Raw genomic sequence first — 24629 nt, forward strand, 5'->3', positions numbered from 1 at the left:
TTTCAGGCGCTACACAGGCGCTATTTTTAGCGCTGTAGCGCCTGAAAACCGCCCCAGTGTGAAAGGAGCTTAAGTCTAGCATTTAAAGGAGCTAAGACCAACTTTTTATATGGGAAAGGAATGAATTTTAACTCTGCAATATACTTTAATTATCTACCCCAACAAAACATGCTTTTTGAAGCATTTGAAGACAGATCCACAGCTTTGAGAGAGAACGAAAAATTAAAGGGGATATGCACATTGAAAAAGGGACATTTTTGGGACTTTAAATGAGGCAGAAACCTAGTCATGCCTCCATCCCTATTTGTATAAGAGAGAGAAAAGGAGAAGAGTGGGACTTTAAATGAGGCATGCAGTCAATATGAATAATTAATGATTGGCATTTTTATGTGTCAGATTTGCATAATAATACATAGTACTGACTATTATCGCAATATTTAATCTAAGTCAGGAAATGGTCGCTTAGCCTGAGCGCTCCGCCACACTCCCGGGGTACCGCTGAGACATAGGAGCCGTACGAGCGAGGAGACAGCGACATCCACTCCTACCCAGACCCAGGACCCATCGGGATGCCTAGAAGGAGGAAAGAGCCACCGCCACAGCTCAGCAAGCTGCCGGGCTTCTTCCCTCACACTTTGCAGCTGAAATAACATGGCAGCGGAGAGCCTGTGCAGCGGAAAGGAGTGACTATGCCTCAGCGACAGTCCCACCATCTAACAGCGGGAACGCCAGGAAGGAGAACCCCCGCAGTGGATCTTCATTGACGGCCTCCACTCCTACCACCCGAAGCCCAGCTAAAAGTAGGCAGCGCATTGACCTGCCGCATGAAGGCCTATACAGCCAGGACATGGAGGTGAGTGCTAACAACCCCTCCCAGAGGCCTAGTACACCAGCAGAACCAGATCCTATCGCAGGATTCCCTACAACAGGATGGCCAGTGTCCGATATATGTTAATGTCGCTTAGATCTTCACTCCATCATGACATGCTATGTGCTGTGAATAAATGCCAGGCAAAGGTCCAAATAATAGGCAATAGAGTAAATCAACACCGACTCCTTTAACAAAATGTTGGACGCACGGAGGCACATAGTGAAGATATCTCCTGGATCAAAGATAAATTGGCAAATCTCGAAGATAGATCCAGGAGAAACAACCTAAAGATAAGGGGTATTCTAGAATCAGTACCACCGACACAGCTCCTGCAATATGCCCAAGAACCATTCTCTGCCATTCTACCTAACATGTCTGCATTAGAGCTTACAATTGACAGAATTCATAGAATCCCCAAGCCATCCTTTTTAGCTGATGAAGTCCCACGTGATGTCCTGCTGAGACTTAATTTTTACAAAGCCAAAGAATGCATACTGGAATCATTCCGCAAATCTGACCAGCGCCCAGACCAATATGCCTGCATACACCTGCTACATGACCTGTCAAGTTACACCCTGCAGCATAGACATAATCTAGCCACCATTATGAAGGCATTCCGCAACCACCACATCATGCACCAGACTGTGAAATCCAATATTGAATTTGCAGAAGAAAAAACTTTCAAAACTGTACTCTTCACACATGCATCACCACCACCACCGTGAAAATGGGGGAGGCTTACCGGAAGACTTGGACTTAGCTAGGCGTACGCCCCCCAAGTCTCGTAGGCTTATATATGGAATTCAACCCAGTAGGTATAGGTAATTTACAAACTCAACTTGCACCGCCGCGTCAATTAGGTGAAAAAATTCATTGGTATCCAGTAACAAATTGAATAATGGTATTGTGCATGTAACCATAAAAATACTAACCCAACATAGCGTAATATTGTCACAAATGGCACTTTCATGAATAAGCATATAAAGGAAAACTCACATTTTGGAGGTATCAAAACAGTATAAAGGAATGGTGACCCCCAAGTCATCTGGAATGCTAGAAGCACTTCTGCCCGACGTCACTTCCGGTTATAAACCTGAAGTGTGTAATTCGTATAAGTGCTATCTTTTAGAAGTTAAATGGCCCTTTTAAATATTCACCGATAGATCCTGACTCTATATTTAAGTCATTAGGCTCCAAACTATATATATAGAGGTCCATTTAGGTGAGCACACACTTCTGATGTGCCCTATGGTTAATGGCGCTAGCCAAGCCTCGTTCTCAGCGTGCCTGGGACCAATCAATGGTCACTGTTCAAGCCTCGCTATGAGAACGAGGCGCAGCCACACTAACTTCCGGGTAAGAAAAAAATAAAATGAAATAAATAAAAAATAATAAAAATAAATGTAAAAATAAAATAAAATTAAAAATGAAAATAAAAATGAAAATAAAATAAAAATCCAATAAAATTTAATTAAATTAAATTAAAAATAAAAATGAGAATGAAAATAAATATAAAAATAGAATTAAAAATAAAAATAAATATAAAAATAAAAATAAATATGAAAATAAAAATAAAATAAAATAAAGAATGAAAATGAATAGCAAAAAATGACAAAAACTGAAATAATAAGTGATCAAACCAACCCGCCACCATCAAAAAGAAAAGAACCTAAACAAAGATGTTTAATAAGTATTTTTAGGCCCAAGACTTCAAAATTAAAAATATTTTAAAAATATTTATATTCCATTGCTGAAAATATCGAATTTTCTCCAGTGCCAGACTGGGAGTTGTAGTCGCTCCAAATGACTGGGGTCACCATGTACAAACCTATGCGTATATACCTAAAAATGTAAAAAAATATAAAATAATTAGTCACCAATAATAAAATAAAAATGAAAATTACTAAAAATTTCCATGAAATTACACTGAACTGAAATGGCAACCGTGTAACTCATTGAATTATATATAAACCCACATATATAAGTCTCATCTGTATTACCCTACTCTTTTTAAAGGACCTTATATTTATGGTCAGGGGGAGGATAGAAACTATCATTACTCATTGGATGAGCCTATATATGTGAGAAAATTATATATATAAAATGTAAAAATATGTAAAAAAGAGGGGGAAAAAAAGGGAAAGGGCTAAAAAAAGAAAAAAAGGAAAGAAAAGTATTTCGGTCATGTTAGATCTGTATTATGATCCGTTAATAAAATAATTAATATCCCATTCTATATTTATACCTTGTGGATAATGAGTCTGTAACTCATAGATCCAGAAGGTCTCAAGCCTAGACACACCCCTAATGGAAGCACCTCCTCTCCATGGCGCGGTGTATTTGTCTATAATGAGGAACTGTGTCCCCGTTGGGTCACGGTCATGGCATTGTCGGTAATGGTGTGGAACTGTATGTTTTGTGCTCCCTTGTTTTATCAGGTTGATATGTTCAGAAACCCTTGTAGTGAAAGATCATATGGTATGGCCCACATATTGCTTGCCGCAAGGGCAGGTCAACATGTATACCACATTTTTTGTGCCACATGTACAGAATTGTTTAATACTATAAGTACGACCTGTAGCAGACGATCTAAAGCCTTTTGTGGTCCCACGCCTACAGGAGTTGTATTGACACACACAACACTTTTTACATGGATAATAACCTGTCCAATTTTGGAAAAAGGACAGTTTAGTAGGAGGATTAATGATGGAAGGGGCAATTTTACTTTTGAGTGCTGGCACACCCCGATATACAACCCTGGGTCTTTCTGGAATAATAGAACCTAAGATCCTATCTTTCCTTAAGATGTCAGCCATACTCTATGATGGCAACTAGCGGGTATGAAATCGTTTCTGTCGGTAGGTTTAAAATAAGTGCTGAATTTAAGCGACTGTCCAGCCTTTTCTATTGCGAGATCCAGAAAGTTAATCTTAAGTAGACTCAATTGAAATGTTAACGAGATACCTCGGTCATTTGTATTAAGGGTTATGAAGAATTATTTAAGTGATTCCGAGGTGCCGGCCCATAGGAGGAGGACGTCGTCTAGGTATCTAATCCACAGCTTTAGCTGAGGGTAGTCCAAAGTGTAGACGACATCCTCCTCCCATTTAGCCATAAATAAATTGGCCAGACTGGGGGCAAATTGCCCCCATCGCCACTCCCTTTATTTGTAAATAAAAACAACCGTCAAACCAAAAATTGTTTTGTTGTGTGGCAAATTCCAATAGTTCCAGAATATAATTAATTTGAGTTGGAATCAAAGTTGGTTCCCTCCTCAGAAAATATTCCACAGCTTCCATCCCTCTTGAATGGGGGATGCATGTATATAAAGATGTGACGTCCGCTGTAACTAAAAGAAGGTCACCCTCTATCTCAAACTTAGAAAGCCGGTTAATCACATCCTTAGTGTCTTTTACAAATGATGGAGTTTTTCTAACAAGCAGTTGGAGGAAGAAGTCAATGTATTTCACGATTATGGAAGTTATGGAGTCTATGCCACTTTAAATGGGGCTTCCAGGGGGATGTGTGGTGCTTTTGGGAATCTTAGGCAGATATATAATTGGGATCCGTGGGGCAGTTGGGACCAAAAATGACTTTCTTTACAATTTAAAATTAGTGAATCAAAACCTTTGCAGACTAGATTATTCAATTCCCTCTTATACTTTTTTGTTGGATCATTTTGTAATTCCAAATAGTAGTCTGATCACTCAGAATATTGTTCATCTCTCTCATATAGTCAGCTTTGTCTAATAAGACAATTCCGCTGCCTTTATCGGCCGGACGGATAACTAAGTCCCTGTTCTCACACAGGGACTTCAAGCCGTCAGCTGGCAGGGGATTCCAGATCCATCTAGTTGGTAGCTGAGCGAGCTCCTTCAAAACCAAATCTTTGAACGTATGCAAAGATGGAGCTAGTGTAGTAGGGGGATTGAAAAGTGAAGGGTTAGATAACCCTGAATGAACAATTCCTGAAGTGGTTGCTCTAGCAATATTTCTAATGTATTTTTGCACATCCACAAAGGTATTGAATTTATTCAGCCTCTGCGGGGGTGCAAACTTTAAACCTTTATTTAAAACAGCCTTTTCATTTTGAGACAGCACTATGCTACTAAGGTTAAAAACCCTTTGGCACGTCAAGTTCGCCTTCTCTTTTTGCTTCTGGGTCCTCTTCCCTCCTCTGGACCTTCTTTTTTCGACCCTGTGGGTCCTCGTGAAAACCCAGATTAAATTGTGGCTTGGAGTATGACTGTTGGTAGTCATATGGAGGCTGATTATAATTAACCTTGGGGTATGGATAAACATTCGGATTGTCCTGGTCAGAAAGAGGGGAGTACCGATTATAGGTAGAAATGGGGGGATGGGTATATTGGGAGGATCGAAAATTTTGTTGGTCATTATATCTGACCAGAGACTCTCTATACTGCGGAGTGTTTCTCTCGTACTGATAATAGTTGTCACAAAAGGGACTATTATATTTTCTCCCTCCCTCCTCTCCCTCTTTTATTATTACCTCTACCTCTTTGGGGATTCCTAAGGGTATGAGTATTAAGAGACCTAAACAAACTGATGGACAAGATTAAAAAATTTGACAAGTCTCCCTCATTATATGCGGGGATTTTAACATTACCCCAGACCCTCAAATGGATTCTACGACTAAATTCTCTAAAAAAAAAAAAAAACACCATCCATGGCTCATTTCCTACGAACTCAGGAATTATATGACATTTGGAGGTATACGCATGCCAATGAAAAAGACTTAAAGTTTTACTCTCATAGACATTGCATATATATAAGAATTGATCTGTTCCTAACAGACAGGTGGCTACTTCCCAAGGTACAGCACATTAAAATTAATAGCATCACCTGGTTGGATCATGCTTCCGTCCTAATAACTCTACGAGACACATACCCTACCAATAAGGCCTTTGTTTGGAGAGCCAACCCTCAGGTAATTCAAAATCCATCTACCAAACAAACCCCGGAGAGCCACCTGTCAGAATATTTCAAGATCATCTCTACAGATGATGATAATCTGTTTAATATCTGGAATGCTCACAAGGCATACATCAGAAGAATGTTTGTACAATTAGGTACGAGGCTTAGGAGACAGAGGCAGCAGAAACTCGACTCTCTTCTAACAGATATAAAAACCCTTGAAATCCAACATAAAAATAACCCTACACCTTCTATTGGCACTAAACTAGATGCTTTAAGACACGATCTGAGACTGGAATTACTCCATTCTTTTGAACAGAAAGAAAGACGACTGAAAATGTCCTTCTATTCCACCAATAATAAAGCAGGGAAAGCACTAGCACGCAAATTACAAGGCCAACGACTCAAAACTAAAATACTCCATCTAACTGACTCTAAATCCAATTCCCGAGTAATTGACCCTCAAAGTATTGCAGATCTATTTAGTGAATACTACGGCACACTCTATAGTTTACACCAAGACAGCAATACTAACCAACCCTCCCATCTAGAAATAACAAAGTGCTTGTCTGACATTGACCTGCTCCAAATTTCTGTATCGCAGCTTGCAACATTAAACGCCTCCTTCTTTCTAGCAGAAGTTATAAAAGTCATAGACATCCTCCCTAATAATAAATGTCCAGGATCAGGCGGACTCACAGGGGAATGTTACAAAAATGGTAAACTATTAATAGGACCACATCTACTCAAAGTATTCGACAAAGCTGCTGCCTCTGCATCCTTCCCCTTCGAAATGCTTGAAGCATTGATAGTCACGCTGCCCAAACCGGGGAAGACACCAGATATTCCTCAAAATTTTAGGCCAATTTCATTATTAAACAACGACCTCAAAATTTATGCTAAACTCATTGCAATCAGATTAATGGACATCCTACCCACTATAATCAATCAGGACCAATCCGGATTCACTAAAGGCAGACAAACATCTGATGCCACTAGAAGGTTACTCAAGATAATACATATCGCCAGACGAAGTCGGACACCTTCTCTGCTTCTTGCACTGGATGCGGAGAAGGCGTTCTACAGAGTTCATTGGACATATCTCACAAAAACTCTGGAAAAATTTGGATTTACAGGTCACCTACTATCAGCAATCCTAGCTCTTTATACCTCCCCATCGGCCAGAGTGTTCACATCAGGTATGTTGTCCAAACCCTTCTAAATAACTATAGGCACACGCTAAGGGTGTCCATTATCCCCCCTAATTTTCAACTTGTTAATGGAACCTTTAGCCGCCAGTATGTATATATAGCCACACGTATATTTCCATTGGCAAATGAACCACTATGGCTCACAAGTGATATGGCCCACAGATATTTAGACAGAATAAAGGTGAATAAAGCACCTGGACCAGATGGCATCCACCTACGGATCCTAAAAAAATTGAGCTCTGTCGTTTAAAAGCCATTGTTTCTGATTTTTAGGGACTCTTTAATGACTGGCATAGTACCAGTGGATTGGTGTAAGGCCAATGTGGTGCCTATATTTAACCACTTCAATACAGGGCATTTTCCCACCTTCCTGCCCAGACCATATTTCAGCTTTCAGAGCTGTAACATTTTGAATGACAATTGTGTGGTCATGCAACACTATACCCATATGAAATTTTGATAATTTTTTACTCACAATTAGAGCTTTCTTCTGGTGGTATTTGATCACCTCTACGGTCTTTATTTTTTGTGCTATAATAAATATCCCAATTAAAAAAACAAAAACAAATTTATTCCTCAGTTTAGGCCAATATGTATTCTTCTACATATTTTTGGTAAGCAAAAAGCAATAAGCGTATATTGATTGGTTTGCACAAAAGTTATAGCGCCTACAAAATAGGGGATAGATTTATGAAATTTTTAAAAAAATGTAATTTTTTTCACTAGTAATGTCATTTTTGTCTAGGCTGTGATATTGCTGCAGACAAATTGGACACTTTTGACACTATTTTGGGACCATTGCCAATTATACAGCAATCAGTGATATAAATAGGCACGGATTACTGTATAAATGTCACTGGCAGGGAAGGTGTTATCACTAGGGGGCAATCAAGGGGTTAAATGTGTTACCTAGGGAGTAAATCTAACTGTTAGGGGAGGGGACTGACGGGGGAGGTGACCAATCAGTGTTCCTATATACAAGGGACACAGGATCTGTCTACTCTCCCCTGACAGGACGTGGATCTGTGTGTGTTTACACACACAGATCCATGTCCCTGCTTTGTGAGAAGCAATTGCGGGTGCCCCGTGGACATTGCGGCCACTGGGCACATGCATTGGCTCCTGAGTGACGCATCGGACGTGCGCTGCAGACAGTGCGCACGCCCCCTAGATGGGAAGCCGAGGACGTCATATGACGGCCGCCCAGGATGAGAGAGCCACCTTGCGGCTGTCATATTACTATACGCGAGTTGGGAAGTGGTTCAAAAAGGATCAAAGTCTTTACCAAATAACTATATATTAAAGTAACAGACAGCATGGATTCATGAAAGACAGAAATTAAACTCAGAAACTCATGAAACTCATAAACTCATGAAATTTCTTTTTGTGAGGAGGTGAGCCATACCTTGGACAGAGGGGTGGCTGTGAATGTAGTAAATTTAGATTTTGCCAAAGCATTAGACAAGGTTTGACACACAAGGCTAATGTGTAAGGTAAAGTCTACAGACTTGGAAAAATCAGTTTGTAAATGGATAGAAAACTGGCTAAAAGACTGTATACAGAGATTAGTTGTTAATGATTCTTACTCTGAATGGTCTAAGGTTATCAGGGGTGTACACCAAGGTTCAGTGTTGGGATCCTTACTTTTTAATAAATGTATAAATCATATAGGGTCTGGGATTAAAAGTACAGTTTTTGTGTTTGCGGATGACACCAAGCTTTGCAGTGGAATAACATCCTCACAGGATGTCTCCTACTTACAAGCTGACCTTAATGCTCTGTTTCATTGGGCAACTGAGGTTTTTTTTTTTAAATTGTATTTTTATTGAAAATATAAAGATAACAATAACAAAGTGTTGGCATAAATGCACAGGTAAACAGTAAGTCCATCAAATAAAACAAATCAGAAACAGCGAGGGGGGGGGGAGGAGAGGGGAGGGAGGAGAGGGGAGGGAAGAAAGAGGAGGGGGGGGGTAGGATATTTCAGCACATTCTGTATATCCTCACATTAATTAACAATTATTTGTGGTACAAAACAGCAATCGTCACAATCAAATAGGCATAGGACAGTGAGCAGGAAATGTGGAAACTTCATTCCTTTAGAAGGGCATAGAACAGTGTGAACGTGCAATTTGAGCCTTAAACTTAGCGTAGGAGGTCCAAACTCAGAAAACTATATTAAGTAGCAGTATATAGTTTAGAGCGATACCACAGATCCCAAATCATTGAGAACTTAGGCATAGTGTCATGGACTATGGCTGTAAGCTTTTCCATACGGCCGATATGTTCTAGGTTCTGCAAGACCTGGGGGAGAGTGGGCGGGGAACGTGATAGCCACCGTGTAGGGATAGCTCTCTTAGCTGCTAACAAAATAAAGGTGGCAAGCTTCTGAGCATGTCTAGAGAGTCCAGGAATCGGCAACCCTAGTAAGAAATACAGAGGGTCTAATGGGAGGGAAATCTCCAACAAGTCTTGGACGAAGGATTGTATTGTAATCCAAAATGGACGGATCAATGGGCATGCCCAGAAGATATGGAAATGGGAACCTATATCTCCCCGACATCTCCAGCACATCGCAGGAGTCTTGGGATCATATTTATTTAAAATTTCAGGCGTTCTATACCAAAAGAGCAGAATCTTGTAAGCCGTTTCCTTCTGTTCCACACAGCGGGATGTCTTAGAGACGGCCTCCCAGATTCTCTGCCATTGTGGGAGTAGGATGGGATGTTCTAACACTTGCGACCACTTACGCATATATGAATGAGAAGATTCCGTAAGGGGCACCGATTCATGGAGTATTCTATAAATGTCAGTGATTAAATGGGCCTGGTATGGGCCCTGAGCACATAAAAATTCAAATGGAGTTGGCTTATCAAGACAGAGAGTGGGGGATTTAGAAGCAAAGTAGTGTCTGATTTGCAGATAGGAGTGGAAGAGTTGTTTGGGAATTTGGTGCTGTTTCTGCAAGTCCGCGAATGATAGAAGCCTCCTGGTGAGCGGATGCACTATATTGCGGAGTTGAAACAAACCAGCTTCAGACCAAGGAATCACTCTATCATATGCTAGGCTGTCTGGGATATCTGGATTAAACAGTATGTTTAGCAAAGGAGGGCATTGGGAAGCCAGAGGAAACAACTTTAGGCATTTCCTCCAGATTTCCAAGGAGAACAGCATCGGGGCTAGACAGATGCTACGAAGTGGACCCATGGAGGTTTTAAGGTCTGCCCAAAGCATGGCACAGATGTGTGCAGGCCTGGTGATGCTCATCTCAATTTCAGCCCATACTGTGGGGGCTTTCCGGGATGACCAGGTAATAACTGGTTTAAGGTGTGTAGCATAGTAATATTTGATCAGATCTGGGGCTCCCAGACCTCCACGCCATTTAGGAGCCAACATCACCGAACCTGCAACCCTATGCGCTCGATAATGCCAAATGAAGTTAAGAAAAGCTCTTTGGACAGCCTTAAGTTGGGACATAGGGATTGGGATTGGAAGAGTATCAAAAAGGTAGAGGAGTCTAGGCATCACTGACATTTTTAGGACATTGATACGACCCAAAAGTGAGAGGGGAAGCGAATCCCATTGCTTCAAAAGCCTAGCAATGTCACGAAAAAGTGGGGGGTAGTTAGCCGAGTATAAGGTCGAATAGGAGGGAGTAATGTTAATCCCCAGGTACTTAATGGAGTCTGTGCACCAGTGAAAGGAATAGTTGTCTTGCAGTATTGTGAGAGCAGAAGAGTGAATGTGTAAAGGTAAAGCTTCAGTTTTACTGGTGTTAATCTTGTACCCTGATATGGAGCTAAAATCTTTCAGCAAGGACAACAAGTTCGGAAGTGAGATATGGGGATTGGTCAATGTCAGGAGGATGTCGTCTGCAAATAGGGACATTTTATATTCCCTGTGGCGTAGGCATATCCCTCTAATGTCTGGGTGAACGCGGATGGCCTCCGCCAGGGGTTCGAGGCAGAGGATAAAAAGAAGAGGCGACAGGGGGCAACCCTGTCTCGTGCCATTGCTCAAAGGGAATGAAGACGATAGGTAGGATGCCAATTTGACCTGGGAAGAGGGGCAGGAGTAGAGGGCTTCAAGAGCTGAAACAAAAGGGCCTGTGAAACCATATCTTGCAAGAGTGGCAAACATATACGGCCAGCTAAGCCTGTCGAAGGCCTTCTGAGCATCTAGACTAAGAATAAGGGCTGGACGGGAGGTTTTGTTCAATAAATCAATCAGGTCTATTGTGCGTCTGGTATTATCACCTGCGTGACGAGTGCGTACAAAGCCAACTTGATCTCTATGGATGAGTGTAGGGATTATATGGGTCAGCCTATTAGCCAGGATCTTTGTAAAAATTTTATAGTCTGAGTTTAATAGCGCTATAGGCCTATAATTGTCAGGTAGGGAGGGATCTTTACCAGGTTTTGGTATGACCGAAACATGAGCGTGTAGGAATTGGGCGTGTGGAGTGGAACCTTTAAGTAGGGAAGTATAGAGCGAGATCATGTGGGGACTCAGGACAGGTAGGAAAGTTTTGTAATAGGAATAGGGTAACCCGTCGGGGCCCGGGGCTTTTTGGCTGGGGAGTTGTGTAATTACTGCTTCAAGTTCGTCGGGTGAAATGGCCGAATTCAGGGTTGCAAGATGGTCGGGGAGGAGTTTAGGCAATTTCAAGTGTTCAAAAAAGAGATCAAATCTCCCTTGTGAAAAGTCATAATTTGGGTCTTTCTGTAGACAGTTATATAAATTATGGTAGAAGTCTCCGAAGATCCGTGACATAGTCAGGGGGCAATAAGTAGGTGTACCATCAGGTTGTCGTAAAAAGTCGGGAGAGGGTTGAAAAGGACGTGGTTTCAACCTATTTACCAGCAGCTTATGAGGTTTGTTTGAGAATTCATAAAACTTCTGTTTGGACCACAAAAGAGATTTGTCTATTTTGCTCATTGCTAGGGATTTGAGCCGATTACGCAGGGAAATGACTTTTCGGAGTCTGTCCACCGTGGGGGAGGCCAACAGCAGTCTCTCTGCTAAGCGCAAATCGGTCATAATGGCAAAGCGCTGGGATGCCGCGTCCTTTTTAAGACGGGATCCCAGCGCTATGCACCGACCGCGAAAAACAGCCTTGTGGGCCTCCCACAGGGTGGAGGGACCCGTGACCGAGCCCGTGTTAAGTTGGAAGTATTCTGTGAGTCCATCTGTCAAAAGACTTTTCGTTTCTGGAGAGTGAAGAAATGTCTCATTCAGTCTCCAGTGACAGGTCTTAGGAAACGAAGATGAAAGGTGGACGTCTAAGTGGACTGAAGAGTGGTCGGACCACGTCATAGGGTTGATTTCAGAGGAGACTGCTGATGTTAACAAGGGCGAGGAGATAAAGAAGTGATCTAGCCTTGAATAAAGCTTGTGAGGATGAGAAAAAAAAGTGTACTGTTTGTGAGTAGGGTGTTTTATCCTCCAGATGTCTAGCAAGCCTCTAGACCTGATCAGCTTGCGAAATGATTTAGACAATTGAGTGGCTCGGGTGGGGAAGCCGAGGGGAAAAGAGTGCGTCTATCTTTGTCTGACGACATTGTCATATTAAAATCACCTCCTAAAATCATAAACGGTTGAGCAAAGCGGTCTAGAACGTCAAAGACTGAGGACAAAAAGGTAAGCTGACCCGAGTTGGGAGCATAGATATTAACTAAGGTGAGAGATTTAGCAAATAGGGAACATTTCAGAATAATAAATCTTCCATGAGGGTCTAAATGGGACGAAGTGACCCGTAACGGGCAATGCCGACCAATCAATATAGCTACCCCTGCCTTACCCGACGGGTCAGACGCTAGAAAGGAGGTCGGGAACTGTTTGCTAGCAAAATTAAAAGAGCCTCCAGCACGGAAGTGGGTCTCTTGGACCATTATCACGTCCGCCCCGGAGGCCCTAAACTCCTTCAGAGCAAGCCATCTCTTCTGAATGGAATTCAACCCCTTAACGTTATAGGTCAGGAGTTTCAATGCCATGATAGGTCAGACAGGGGCCAGAACATGACAGAAAACCTCACATATGTAACAAGCAGAATATAACAGTGGACCCAAAACAAATATACCTTACATAATAAAGCAATGTGCATGACACAAATAACAATATAATCGTATAACAAAATCTGTACCAAAAGCAAGCGGGTTCGGTGGAAAATCGGGATTAATCCCAGTGACTCATCCACAATGGTAAAAATGTACCAAAAAAGAAAAAGGAAAGAGGGGAGGGATGGGGGTGGAATAAGGGGTTGGGGTTTAACGACCACCCAACAAAAACCTGGATAGCTAAGCGCCACCAGGGAACCCAGGTCTAAGCCATGGGTCTGAAGTGGAGAATTGTACATCTCCAAAACATGCAAAAATAGAAAAATTTGAAAAACTTGAAAAAATAAAAGTCGGAGGGGAGTGGGAGGATCCCCAGCCTCTCTCCAAAGTGAGCAGGTTGCCCCCAGGGTAAACAGTAGACCCCGGTCGTGAAAAAAAAAAAAATAAAAAAAAAAGGGGGGGGGGGGGAAGGGGGAGCTATGTAGACTTATGTACATATCCGCAGACACGTACACACAGGCAAATAACCTTTAGCATTATAACCTCTGTCAGAGAAAAAAATAAAAAAAAAATAAAAAAAAAATAAAAAAAAAATGAATAGTTCACAACCTGTTAAGGGGAGAAGAATAACATTTTTGGGGTTAAACTGGAGGTAACGTCAGATACGTTCGGCCACCCACCCCCCGGGCCAGGGGGTAAGTAAACCCACTATGGGGTGTTGACTACCCATAACATCAGCGGGGTGTCAAGGTAAATAAGGCATCCAGAGGAAATCCGGAGAAAGCAGTTCAGGTCGGAAGTCTGGAGGCACGACTTTTCTGGGGTGTAAAGTGGGATCTGGACGTCTTCTGTCGCACCGGGGTCCAGATGCGGCTTGGAGCCAGCGGAGGCTTGGGCGTTGCTGGAAGAGGCTGTGAATCTTCTTCTGGAAGAGGTGGGAGACCCAAGTTGCGCAGGAAGGTGTCACTTTCTTGCAGATCGCGTAGGGAATATTGGGTGCCGTCCTTGGAAACGGATAGGCGGAAAGGGAAACCCCACCGGTAGGCCACCTTGTGAGACTGTAAGTGCAAAGTTAGTGGACGGAGGGTTCTCCTCCTTGTCAGGGTAATAGGTGACAGGTCACTGAAGATTTGTAGCTTAGAGCCTTTAAATTCAACTCTGGACTGATTACGAGATGCAAGAGTCAGGGCTTCCTTGCTGTCATAATAGTGAAAACGCACAATCACATCTCTCGGATTGGCCCCTAGAGGGGGTTTTGGAGCCAGTGACCGATGTGCTCTGTCCAGGCGCCAATCTATGTCTGGGATATTCGGGGCTACAAAGTTGAAAAGGCTTAGGAGGTAGGTGCGCAGGTCTTTGTCTTCCACCGTTTCAGGAATACCCCTGAATCGAAGGTTTTGTCTACGTTCCCTGTTTTACAAATCCTCCTGCTGGGCCTGTAATTGGGTCACGGTGTTTTTCATAGTGGCGTTGTCGTCCTCGAGAACCTGGACATATTGCACCATTTCATCAAATTTATATTCCAAAGAGTCTGTGCGTTCACCTAGCTGATCAATCTCCCCTCTCAATTCCTTGGCCACTTTCCCTACCTCTTGTGCAATGGTATGAGTGATTGCTTGTAGTAGGGAGTGTAATTTAGTGTCCAGTAGCTCCGCCGTTAGGGGGGGAGATGGGGAGGATGAGAGTGTGGAGGTATCATTGAAGAGCATGTTGGTGCAAATGTCAGGCTGTTCCGGTGGGATCTGGGAGCTGTCAGAAACCCTTGGAGTAGCTTGTGGGGGTTTGTTCAGATAGCGGTCCATCGCTACAGGGGGCTGCGATTTAATAGCAGAGGAATAGGTGCGACGTTGATCCCCAATTTTGCCCATGGGGTGCGTGGCCGATTGAAATGAGTCAATAAGGAGACACCCTGTCAGTAAAGATCACATAAGCGTAAGATGGGAGTCACGGAGAGAGGACAGGGGGTCCAGGTCCCGTCTCTAATAGTCCATCACATCTGTAAGCCTTGTGTGACTGGCCGGGACTGTAATATCTTGCTATTGGGGGGAGGCGTGTAGATCTGAGGGGGGTGTCAAGCTTCTTCAAAACTGTGAAGGGGAGGAGAGGGTGTAGCTGCACCAAACTGCGACTCCTTTAATAGCCCAGATGCAGGGGTATAGTAGGTGCGGAACTTAAAACACACTTCAGGTGGGGGCAGCACAAACTGGTCGTTTAAAGAGCAGTAAGGTGTAACAGTACTGGGGGAGGGTGAAGCAAGATGGCCCCCAGATAGATATCAAACAGAGCTCGGGCCTGGGAGCTTCAGAGCAGCTGAGGTTTACTTAGCAGAAAAGTTAGTTAGTCAGGGTGAGGATAACAGGGGCAGCTTGGCTGTATCCAAATGATAGGGGAGAGGGAGAGTCCACACAGGCCTAGAGTAGAGTGGGCCTGAGGTGTACCAATATGGCCGCCGTGTTCCTCACCTGTCCTGTGTTCTCTGGGCCCGTTCGTTGGATCCTCCGCTCCTGGATACGTGGCTCTCGGGGGACCGCTGTGAGGGGGGTCCTCGACTGACCTTCGGGAGAAGCAGGGGGGCCCGTGGAACGCCGCGGGCCGGCGTTAGGCTTCCGGATTTTAGTAGGCCCCAAGATGGCGGCGCCGCGTCCCCGGGTGGCGGCCAGCAACGGCCCGGAGGACGGCGTTTGCGGTGGGTGCCGAGGACGATACGGGCATCGGACTGTGCCCCACACTAGCGGCAACCCCGATGGACGGTGGGGAACCGCTGAGAAGCTCGCCGGGCTCGGGGCAACTGAGGTTTAATGTTGATAAATGCAAATTATGCACTTGGGGGCTAGAAACATGCATGCATCATACAAACTAGGAGGAGAACAGCTGGGGGAGTCAATGGTGGAGAAGGATCTGGGGGTTCTGGTAGGTCATAAGCATAATAATAGCAAGCAATGCCACACTGCAGTTTCCAAAGCAAGCAAAATCCTTTCTTGTATTAAGAGAGACTCAGGCTCCAGAGAGAGAGATCGTTTTGCCCCTGTACAAATCTTTATTAATACCTCATTGGGAATATGCAATTCAGTTTTGGGCACCAGCTCATAAAAAGGATATTGAGGAACTGGGGAAAGTGCAGAGAAGAACAACCAAACTGATAAAAGCATGGAGAAGCTCAGGTATGAGGAAAGATTAGCTGTACTGAATTTATTCTCTCTTGAGAAGAGGAGATTAAGGGGGATATGATCAACATCTGTAAATACATAAGTGATCCATATAGTGAGTTATTCACTTTAAGGTTATGACAGAGGACAAGGGGGCACGCTTTACATCTGGAGGAAAAGAGATTTAATCTCGAAATACAGAAAGGCTTCTTCACAGTAAGAGCTGTGAAAATGTTTAGACTCCCTCAAGAGATGGTTCTGGTCATTGTACATTGGTAGATAGTTTTGTTTTGTTTTTTTGAGAAAAGGCCTAGATTCTTTCCTAGATACACATAATATAACTGGATACTAATATGTATAGTTAAAGTTGATCTAGGGAATATCTGATTGCCTCTTGGGGAATCAGGAAGGATTCTTTTCCCGTGTTGGAGCAAATTGGATAATACTTTATTGTTTTTGTTTTTTTTTGGGGTTTTTTTTGCGTCATTCCTCTGGATCAACTGTGGGTATAGGATTGTGTGTGTGTGTGTGTATATGTGTGTATATATATATATATACATATTTTTTTCTTTCTTTAACTTTCTCTGTTGGTTCAACTAGATGGACTGTGTAACTATACTCAGCAAGCATAAAAGATTTACATATGTTTGGGAAGCCAAAATTTGTAGCTAAGAAATCCATTACCTGAGACCAGAAACATCTCACTTCTCAATCTTTACTCCACCAGTCATATAATTGGTGGTAAGGACTGACATAAGGAAGCTTTTACAAAGTTGAAAACCTTAACACAGAGGCACAGTGCAGAACAAGGAATTATAAATTAGTAATGGGGAAAAGATCAGCTGCAGGAAACTCAAGAGCAATATTTGTGCCTAGCCCTTTGCCTTCTGTTTGCCTTTTTTGATGCACAGTGTTAACAACACAGGTTCTCTTTAAGTGAAGACCATTATGCAAGCCTTCTACCTGAATTTTGAACATCAATCTGCTAGTACATGAATCAGTGCAAATGATACCCTTGAAGTTACTGTGCACATCATATTCTATATTCTGTATGTTGGTAAAAAGTAGCTGTATTAGAAATTACTTGATAGAATGAATGATGATCACAAGTGTAATCCATTTTATGAAGCACAACTCTATGCCCATAGTAATTTTAGTGATCTGTGAAGCAAATGACTCCCTTCCTTGGATTCTTCTGAGTTTTCAGCTACTAATTATTATCTATGAGACTAATGACAGCTTTATAATTACTTAAGAAAAAAGAAACAATTTACCTACAGGTTTCAAGAATGACAAATCTGCCAAATGACTAAGATTACAGAGCCCTCCCGAGAAACTGGTTACCTTGGAAACACTTAAAAGTTTAAAATATTAGAATAAATTCATACCTGTCGGAATTTTGGAAGGTGTGGGTTGTCTCCATTAAGAGTATTAGTCATATTCTAATCCTAGGAGAGGACCATTTCATGATTGTCAGTTGTCATGTGATTCAGTAGTGTGGCTTCATTATTTGATGTTGACCCTGGAGAGTCAAGCATATTCAATAATATGCTTCATAAATTCATTCACACCAAGCAGTAAAGGCACAGCGATAACTTTCAGCAGGAAATTGCATATTTTCTCTTTTATAACCCAGTTTTACTGCAAATGTCTTAGTACTTCCAAACTGGAACCTGACCAAGTGTACCAATAAAATATCCATAAAGTAAAGAAACCTATCACTCTCTGCATTTCTCTGTATTCTGCCTGCAATTTGTGGAAATGTAACACCCTTACACATTGCTATATAAAATATTAGTCATATGGGATTGATCATTGTTCATATTTGGCATTTTTTATATACATATACATGTGGCTCTACCATTAACATAATGTACTATATACAGTACTGTGCAGATGTTTCAGACAGGTGTGAACATTTTTTGTTAATTAAGAATGCTTTCAGAAATAGAAGTGTTAATAGTTTTTGTTTTTACAAAATGGAAAGTAAATGAACAGAAATTAAATCAAATCAAATTAATATTATTTGAAACCTGCCTTTACCTTCAAAACAGCATACATTCTTAAATTCCTCAAGGTACACTTACACACAGTTTTTGAAGGAGCTCTTTGAAGGAACCCCTTCTTCTTCCTTATACTTAAGATAGTTGTTAATGAAATTTGCTGTATGTTTGGAGTTGTTGTCCTGCTGCAGAATAAATTTGTAGCTAATCACTAGAGATGAGCTGAACACCCCCCCCCCCCCCGCGCGAACAGGCAAAAAAATTGGATGAACAAGCGAACACCGTTAACCGGTTCTCGACCGGCTCGCGCAGATATACTGCGGCAGAATGGCTCTCTTGGGTGAAATCCCATATATACAGCTTTGCCCAGGAGAGCCACTAGAGGACGTGCGAGCATCACTCGTGGCACGCGCGCATGGCCACTGCACAGCGGGGAACCTGAAACACACAAATCCCTGTTCTGTCAGAGGAGAGAAGACAGATCGTGTGTTCCTACAAAGTAGGGACAGCGATCTGTCATCTCTCCTAGTTAGTCCCTTCCCCACATAGTTAGAACACACTGAGGGAACTCACAGTTAACCCCTTGATCACCCCCTAGTTTTGAACCCCTTCCCTGCCAGTGTCATTTATACAGTAATCAGTGGCTATTTGTAGTTCTGATTGCAGTATAAATGTCAACGGTCCCAAAATAGTGTCAAAAGTCTCCGATCTGTACGTTGCAATGTCGCAATACCGCTAAAAATCCCATATCACCACATTACTAGTAAAATAAATATATAATAAATAAAAACGCCATAAAAATGCCATAAATATTTCCCATAGTTTGTTGACACTATAACTTTTGCGCAAACCAATCAATATATGCTTATAGCGTTTTTTTTTGTTTTTTTTTACCAAAAATATGTAAAAGTATGTAAAAGAATCCATATTGGCCTAAACTGATGAAGACATTTTTTTTTTTTTTTTTAATTGGGGGATATTTATTATAGTAAAAAGTTAAAAATATTTTTTTTTTCAAAATTGTTTATAGGGAAAAAATAAAAACCGCAGAGGTAATTAAATACCACCAAAAAGAAAGCTCTATTTGTGGGAAAAAAAGGACGCAGATTTTGTTTGGGTACAGGATTGCATGACCGCGTAATTGTCAGTTAAAGTGACGCAGTGCCAAATTGTAAAAAGTGCTCTGGTCCGGAAGGGGGTAAAATCTTCCGGGGGTGAAGTGCTTAAAGTCTATGGGACACGAACATGAAAAATCAAAAGTGCTAATTTTAAAGGCTTATATGCAAGTTATTGCCATAAAAAGTGTTTTGGGACCCGGGTCTTGCCCCAAGGGACATCTATCAATGCCCAAAAAAGTTTTTAAAATGGTTGTTTTTTCAGGAGCAGTGATTTTAATAATGCTTAAAGTGAAACAATAAAAATTAAATATTCATTTAAATATCATGCCTGGGGGTTGTCCTTAGTAATGCCTGTAAAGTTGCAATTTTTTTCCTGTGTTTAGAACAGTACCACAGCAAAATAACATTCCTAAAGGAAAAAAGTCATTTAAACTGATCGTCAGCTGTAATGTATTGTCGGATCCCAGCAAAATAGAATAAAACATTTTTTATGAAAAAAACATTTTTTATGAAAAAAACAGCACGGGTTCCCCCCCCCAGTCCATTACCAGGCCCTTTGGGTCTCGTATAAATATTAAGGGGGACCCCGTACCAATATTAAGGGGAACCCTGCGCCAATTGTTTTTTTTTATTACATATTACATGTTCCAAAATAAAAAAATGGCTTTGGGGTCCCCCAAAAACCCATGCCAGAACCTTATCTAAGCATGCAACCTGGCAGGCCACAGGAAAAGTGGGGGGAGAAGAGAGCACCCTCCGACTGAACCATACCAAGCCACATGCCCTCAACATGGGGAGAATGTTTTGGGGTCCCCCCCATGTTGATGAGGACCACGGCCTCGCCCCCACAACCCTTGCCCGTGGTTGTGGGGGTCTGTGGGCGGGGGGGGTAATTAGGATCTGAAAGCCTCCTTTAACAAGGGGACCCCCAGATCCCGCCACTTCTATGTAAATGGGTATCAGGTACATTGAACCCCTACCAATTCACCAAAAAATAGTAAAAATAACACGAGACACTTTCTTTATTAAAAAATAAATCGGGCTCATCCCTATTGAAGATCATAGATACAGTGGACAGCCAAGGAAACTTAATGCAGAAGATGAAAGACACATCATTCTTACTTACCTTTGACATGGAAAGATGTCCAGCAGTGACATCAGCACAGAACTAGCAGAAATGAGTGGGACCCAGATACACCTATCTACTGTCCAGAGAAGTCTGGAGAGGTTGCGGCTCAAAAGTCATACCTCTAACATGGACACAAGGCTAAGCGACTCAACTATGCACAAAAACATGTGAACTAGGGGGCAGAAAAATGGCAGCAGGTGCTCTGGACCAGTGAGTCAAAATCTGAAATATATGGCTGTAGCAGGAGGCAGTTTGTTTGCAACAAGTGTCTGCAGTGAAGCATAGTGGAGGTTCCTTGCAAGTTTGGGGCTACATTTCTGCAAATGGAGTTGGGGATTTTGTCAGGATCAATGATGTCCTCAATGCTGTGAAATAAAGGCAGATACTTATCCATTATGCCATACCATCAGGTTGGAGTGTGATTGGCCTCAAATGTATTCTGCAGCAGGACAACAACCAAAAGCATACCGCCAACATCATTAAGAACTATCTTTAGCATAAAGAAGAACCAGAAGGAGTCCTGGAAGTGATGGTTTGGCCCCACAGAGCCCATATCTCAACATTATCTAGTCTATCTGGCATTACATGAAGAGACAGAAGGATTTGAGGCAGCCCACATCCACAGAAGATTGGTGGTTAGTTCACTAAGGCCGCGTACACACGCGGGGACTGTTCGCCCAACTTTGTCCGCTGAACAGTGTTTCGGCGGACAGTCCGCCCGTGTGTGGGCTTTCAGCGGACAGTTTCAGCGAACAGTCTGCTGAACAAAGTTTTTCGGAAATTCCGAAAAACTGTCCGCTGAAACTTGGTTTCAGCGAACAGTCCCCTCGTGTGTAGGCTTGTTCGTCAAACTAAGTTCCGCGCATGCTCAGAAAGGATTTACACGCCGAAAGTTGTAATGCAGTGTATAGGACGTCGTATTTTCCGTCCCGTCGTACGTGCCGTTCACGTCATCGCGCACGGTTTCAGCAAACTGTTCGTTCATCGTGTGTGGGCAAGTCCGTCCATGCTAATTTTGAGCGGACTGTTTGCTGAAACTGTTTGAAGGACAAAGTTGAGCGAACAGTCCCCGCGTGTGTACGCGGCCTAAGATGAACAACCTACCTGCCAAGTTCCTTCAAAAACTGTGGGCAAGTGTACATAGAATTTATGCTGTTTTCGAAGGCAAGGGGTGTCTACACAAAATACTGATTTGATTTGGATTTAATTTCTGCTCATTTACTTTCCATTTTGAAAAAAAAAAAAAATACATTTTTTTACACCTGCCTAAAACTTTTACAAATTACTGCACATAACAGAAATTGAAATAAATCTAAACCCCATCAATAGGGATGGGAAAATCTGCCTGGGTTCGAATTGCAATGGGTTTGCTAAATCCTGTTTGAAATCTGCAAATCCAGAACTTAGCATTTAACCCCACTGAGGTAAATAGGGAGGGAAAACATCAATCCTTTAAATGACATGCTTGGGAGATATTTTTTAAGCTGTATGCTATGTTTTCTCTGTGAGAACTGATTTTATATCCAGTGGTAAGAGGCCTAAATTGAATGGTGGAAGTAGCAGCAACAACAAATCCTCACAAGTATGTAGTGGGATGTAACCTGGCTTTTCTGCAGATAGGGGTGAATATGTGTCAAAGGTCAAACTTTCAGAATTTGATAGCCTCTTGTTCCTTGATGCTTGGCTTTGCACAGGATGTCATGCATATTGTTCCTCCAATCTGATCACCTTTAACCCTATGTGATCTCAATTTGGTTCTTTCTGTTCTACAACAACCTTCATTTAAGCCTATTTCAGACTTTCCTATAGTTCTTTTGACATGGAAAGTTGCGTTCCTTGTTGCCATTACTCTGGAATGAGTGCCCCTTTCTTGTAAGGAGCCATTTCTGGTACTTCACCATGACATGGTGGTTCTACATCCTCAGCCATTTTTTTTTTTCGTAAGGTGGTTTCGGCTTTCCATCTCAACCGGGACATTGTTTTGCTTTCTTTTTGTCCCAGGCCTCATTTACCAGGGGAAAAGACACTTTGGATGTGGTTCATGCTGTGAGGATGCTCCTAAAATTAAGTGCCATAGTCAGGCAATCAGACTCTCTACTTGTCCTTCCTGAAGGACAAATTGTTGGATTTATCAGCTTATCTCTCAAGCTTATGGTTTAAAAGGAAAGGCTCCTGTTAATCCTGTGATGAATCATTCTACCAAAAGTGTAGGTGCCTCCTGTGCTATCTAAAGCTTCAGTGACTCAGGTTTTCATGCCACAACCTGGTCTTCGGTGTGCATTTTTACAAGATTTTACCAGGTGTTAGAGGCACTGCGGACACTGCCCTTGGTCAGAGTGTTTTGCAGGCGGCTGTTTGATGTTTTTTTTTGTTTTAAGGCCTCTTGCTTATCGCTGGTTATTGCATCAGGTAAGTGTATCAGGGGACATTGAGATTTCTCCATTCTGTGCTGTGGTTTATGGCTTGCTACAAAGCTGAGGTACTTCCTGCATTGGGGGAGAGGGGCGCCTAGATCTAGGAGGAGATTTCCTGTCTCTTTTCCAGTGTCCAATCACCTGTAGGTGGGGAAAAACCCTATTAGTAAGGATTAATAAAAGCTGTTTTCTTGTGATTTAGTCCAAGGCATGGATTGTATAGGTATGCCAAGAATCCAGTTATCATAAACATATGGTAGGAAACCAGAAAAATACTTTGGGTGTATCCAAGATTGACCTATGCATCTTCTTACTGGTATTCTAATTTGTGAAAGTTGAAAAGAGATTATTAAAACTCAAATTGAACCTGTCGCTTGCAAACATGTCTCTGCTTTGTTGCTGTATGTGTCAGTACAGTATTGATTGTGTCTCCAATGTTTTTGCTTGTGTCAGTATAGCATTTTTCTGTGGATATGTTTCTGGTTATACCAGTACAAAAAATACTTTCAGATGTGGTAATGTTCATTTGGTTTTGATTCATGGTCTGTAAATATGATCTATCTAGCTTTACACAATTAAATGATCTTGTGAAATAGTATTGATTCTGTAAATACTACAGAACCTTAAAGTGGTTGTAAACCCTTACAACACACTTTGACCTACAGGTAAGCTTAGATTAAGGCTTACCTGTAGGTCCAAGAAATATCTCCTAAACCTATACGGTTTAGGAGATATTTGCCCGAATACAGGCACCGCTGTCTACGGCGCATGCGGCGTAGACAGCGGTGTGCAGGCGCACTGAGCACAGCATTTTCAACGACGGAGCTGCCGTGCGTGTCGGCTCCCATGCGCATGCACGGGAGTGACGTCATTGCGGCTTCGCCGAATGACAGCGGCGGGGCTGCGAGACCCCACCAAGAAGATGAATGCGCCGGACTACAGGGGACAGTGGTGACTTTGCTGGCTCCTGTGTCAGGTAAGTGACACATAATGGACTACTATGCGATGCATAGTAGTCCATTATGCTTTGCCTTTGCAGGGAATGAAAGAGGAAGTAAACTCATCAGGGTTTACTTCCTCTTTAAACAGTACACCATAAATGCTTGAAATATTATTATAGTTATTATATCATTAATGTTATAATTATTATTGTAATTTGGACCACACGTTTACCAGTTGGGGAGGAGTACCATCCAAAGCAGCTGCTGGGTGGTACAGGGGCAAATGGAAGAGGAACGGCGCCTTCTAAGTGCAGTAAAATGGTAAATTGTAATAGTTTCTTTTTAATTTTAACTATTTTAATTATTTTACCTTATACTTCATGGATATTACTGACTGTAACAGCCCATTGTGGTCATTAATACTATTTATACTCTATGTTCATTCCCATTCAACACTATATGAGTTTGTTTACTAGTCATATTCAGAGTGCGCCGTATTATATTTAGTTGTTTTTGGGTGGTACAGGGGAGCAAGGTAGTTGGCCTAGGGGATAAAAAAGTATAAATTGAGCCCTGATTATGAAGGAGAGGGAGTTATGAGAGAGGACATCTGTTGTGACATGGCTTAAAAGTGACACATTTACTCTAGTTTACTAAAGGAGTAGAGAATGTTCATTTTCAAAGTGAATTTTCATCTGGATTACCAAATGAGATGAACCAGGTGTAATGTACTTTGCAAGAATACTCAGACCTGTGCAAGGAAGGTCAAAACATTGGAGAGTGAGAGCATTGACTGGAGTGTTCT

The sequence above is a fragment of the Lithobates pipiens genome, unplaced genomic scaffold (assembly GCF_037356315.1).
Source record: "Lithobates pipiens isolate NorthernLeopardFrog02 unplaced genomic scaffold, aLitPip1_a1.2 Scaffold_27, whole genome shotgun sequence".
NCBI classification, from domain to species: Eukaryota; Metazoa; Chordata; class Amphibia; order Anura; family Ranidae; genus Lithobates; species Lithobates pipiens.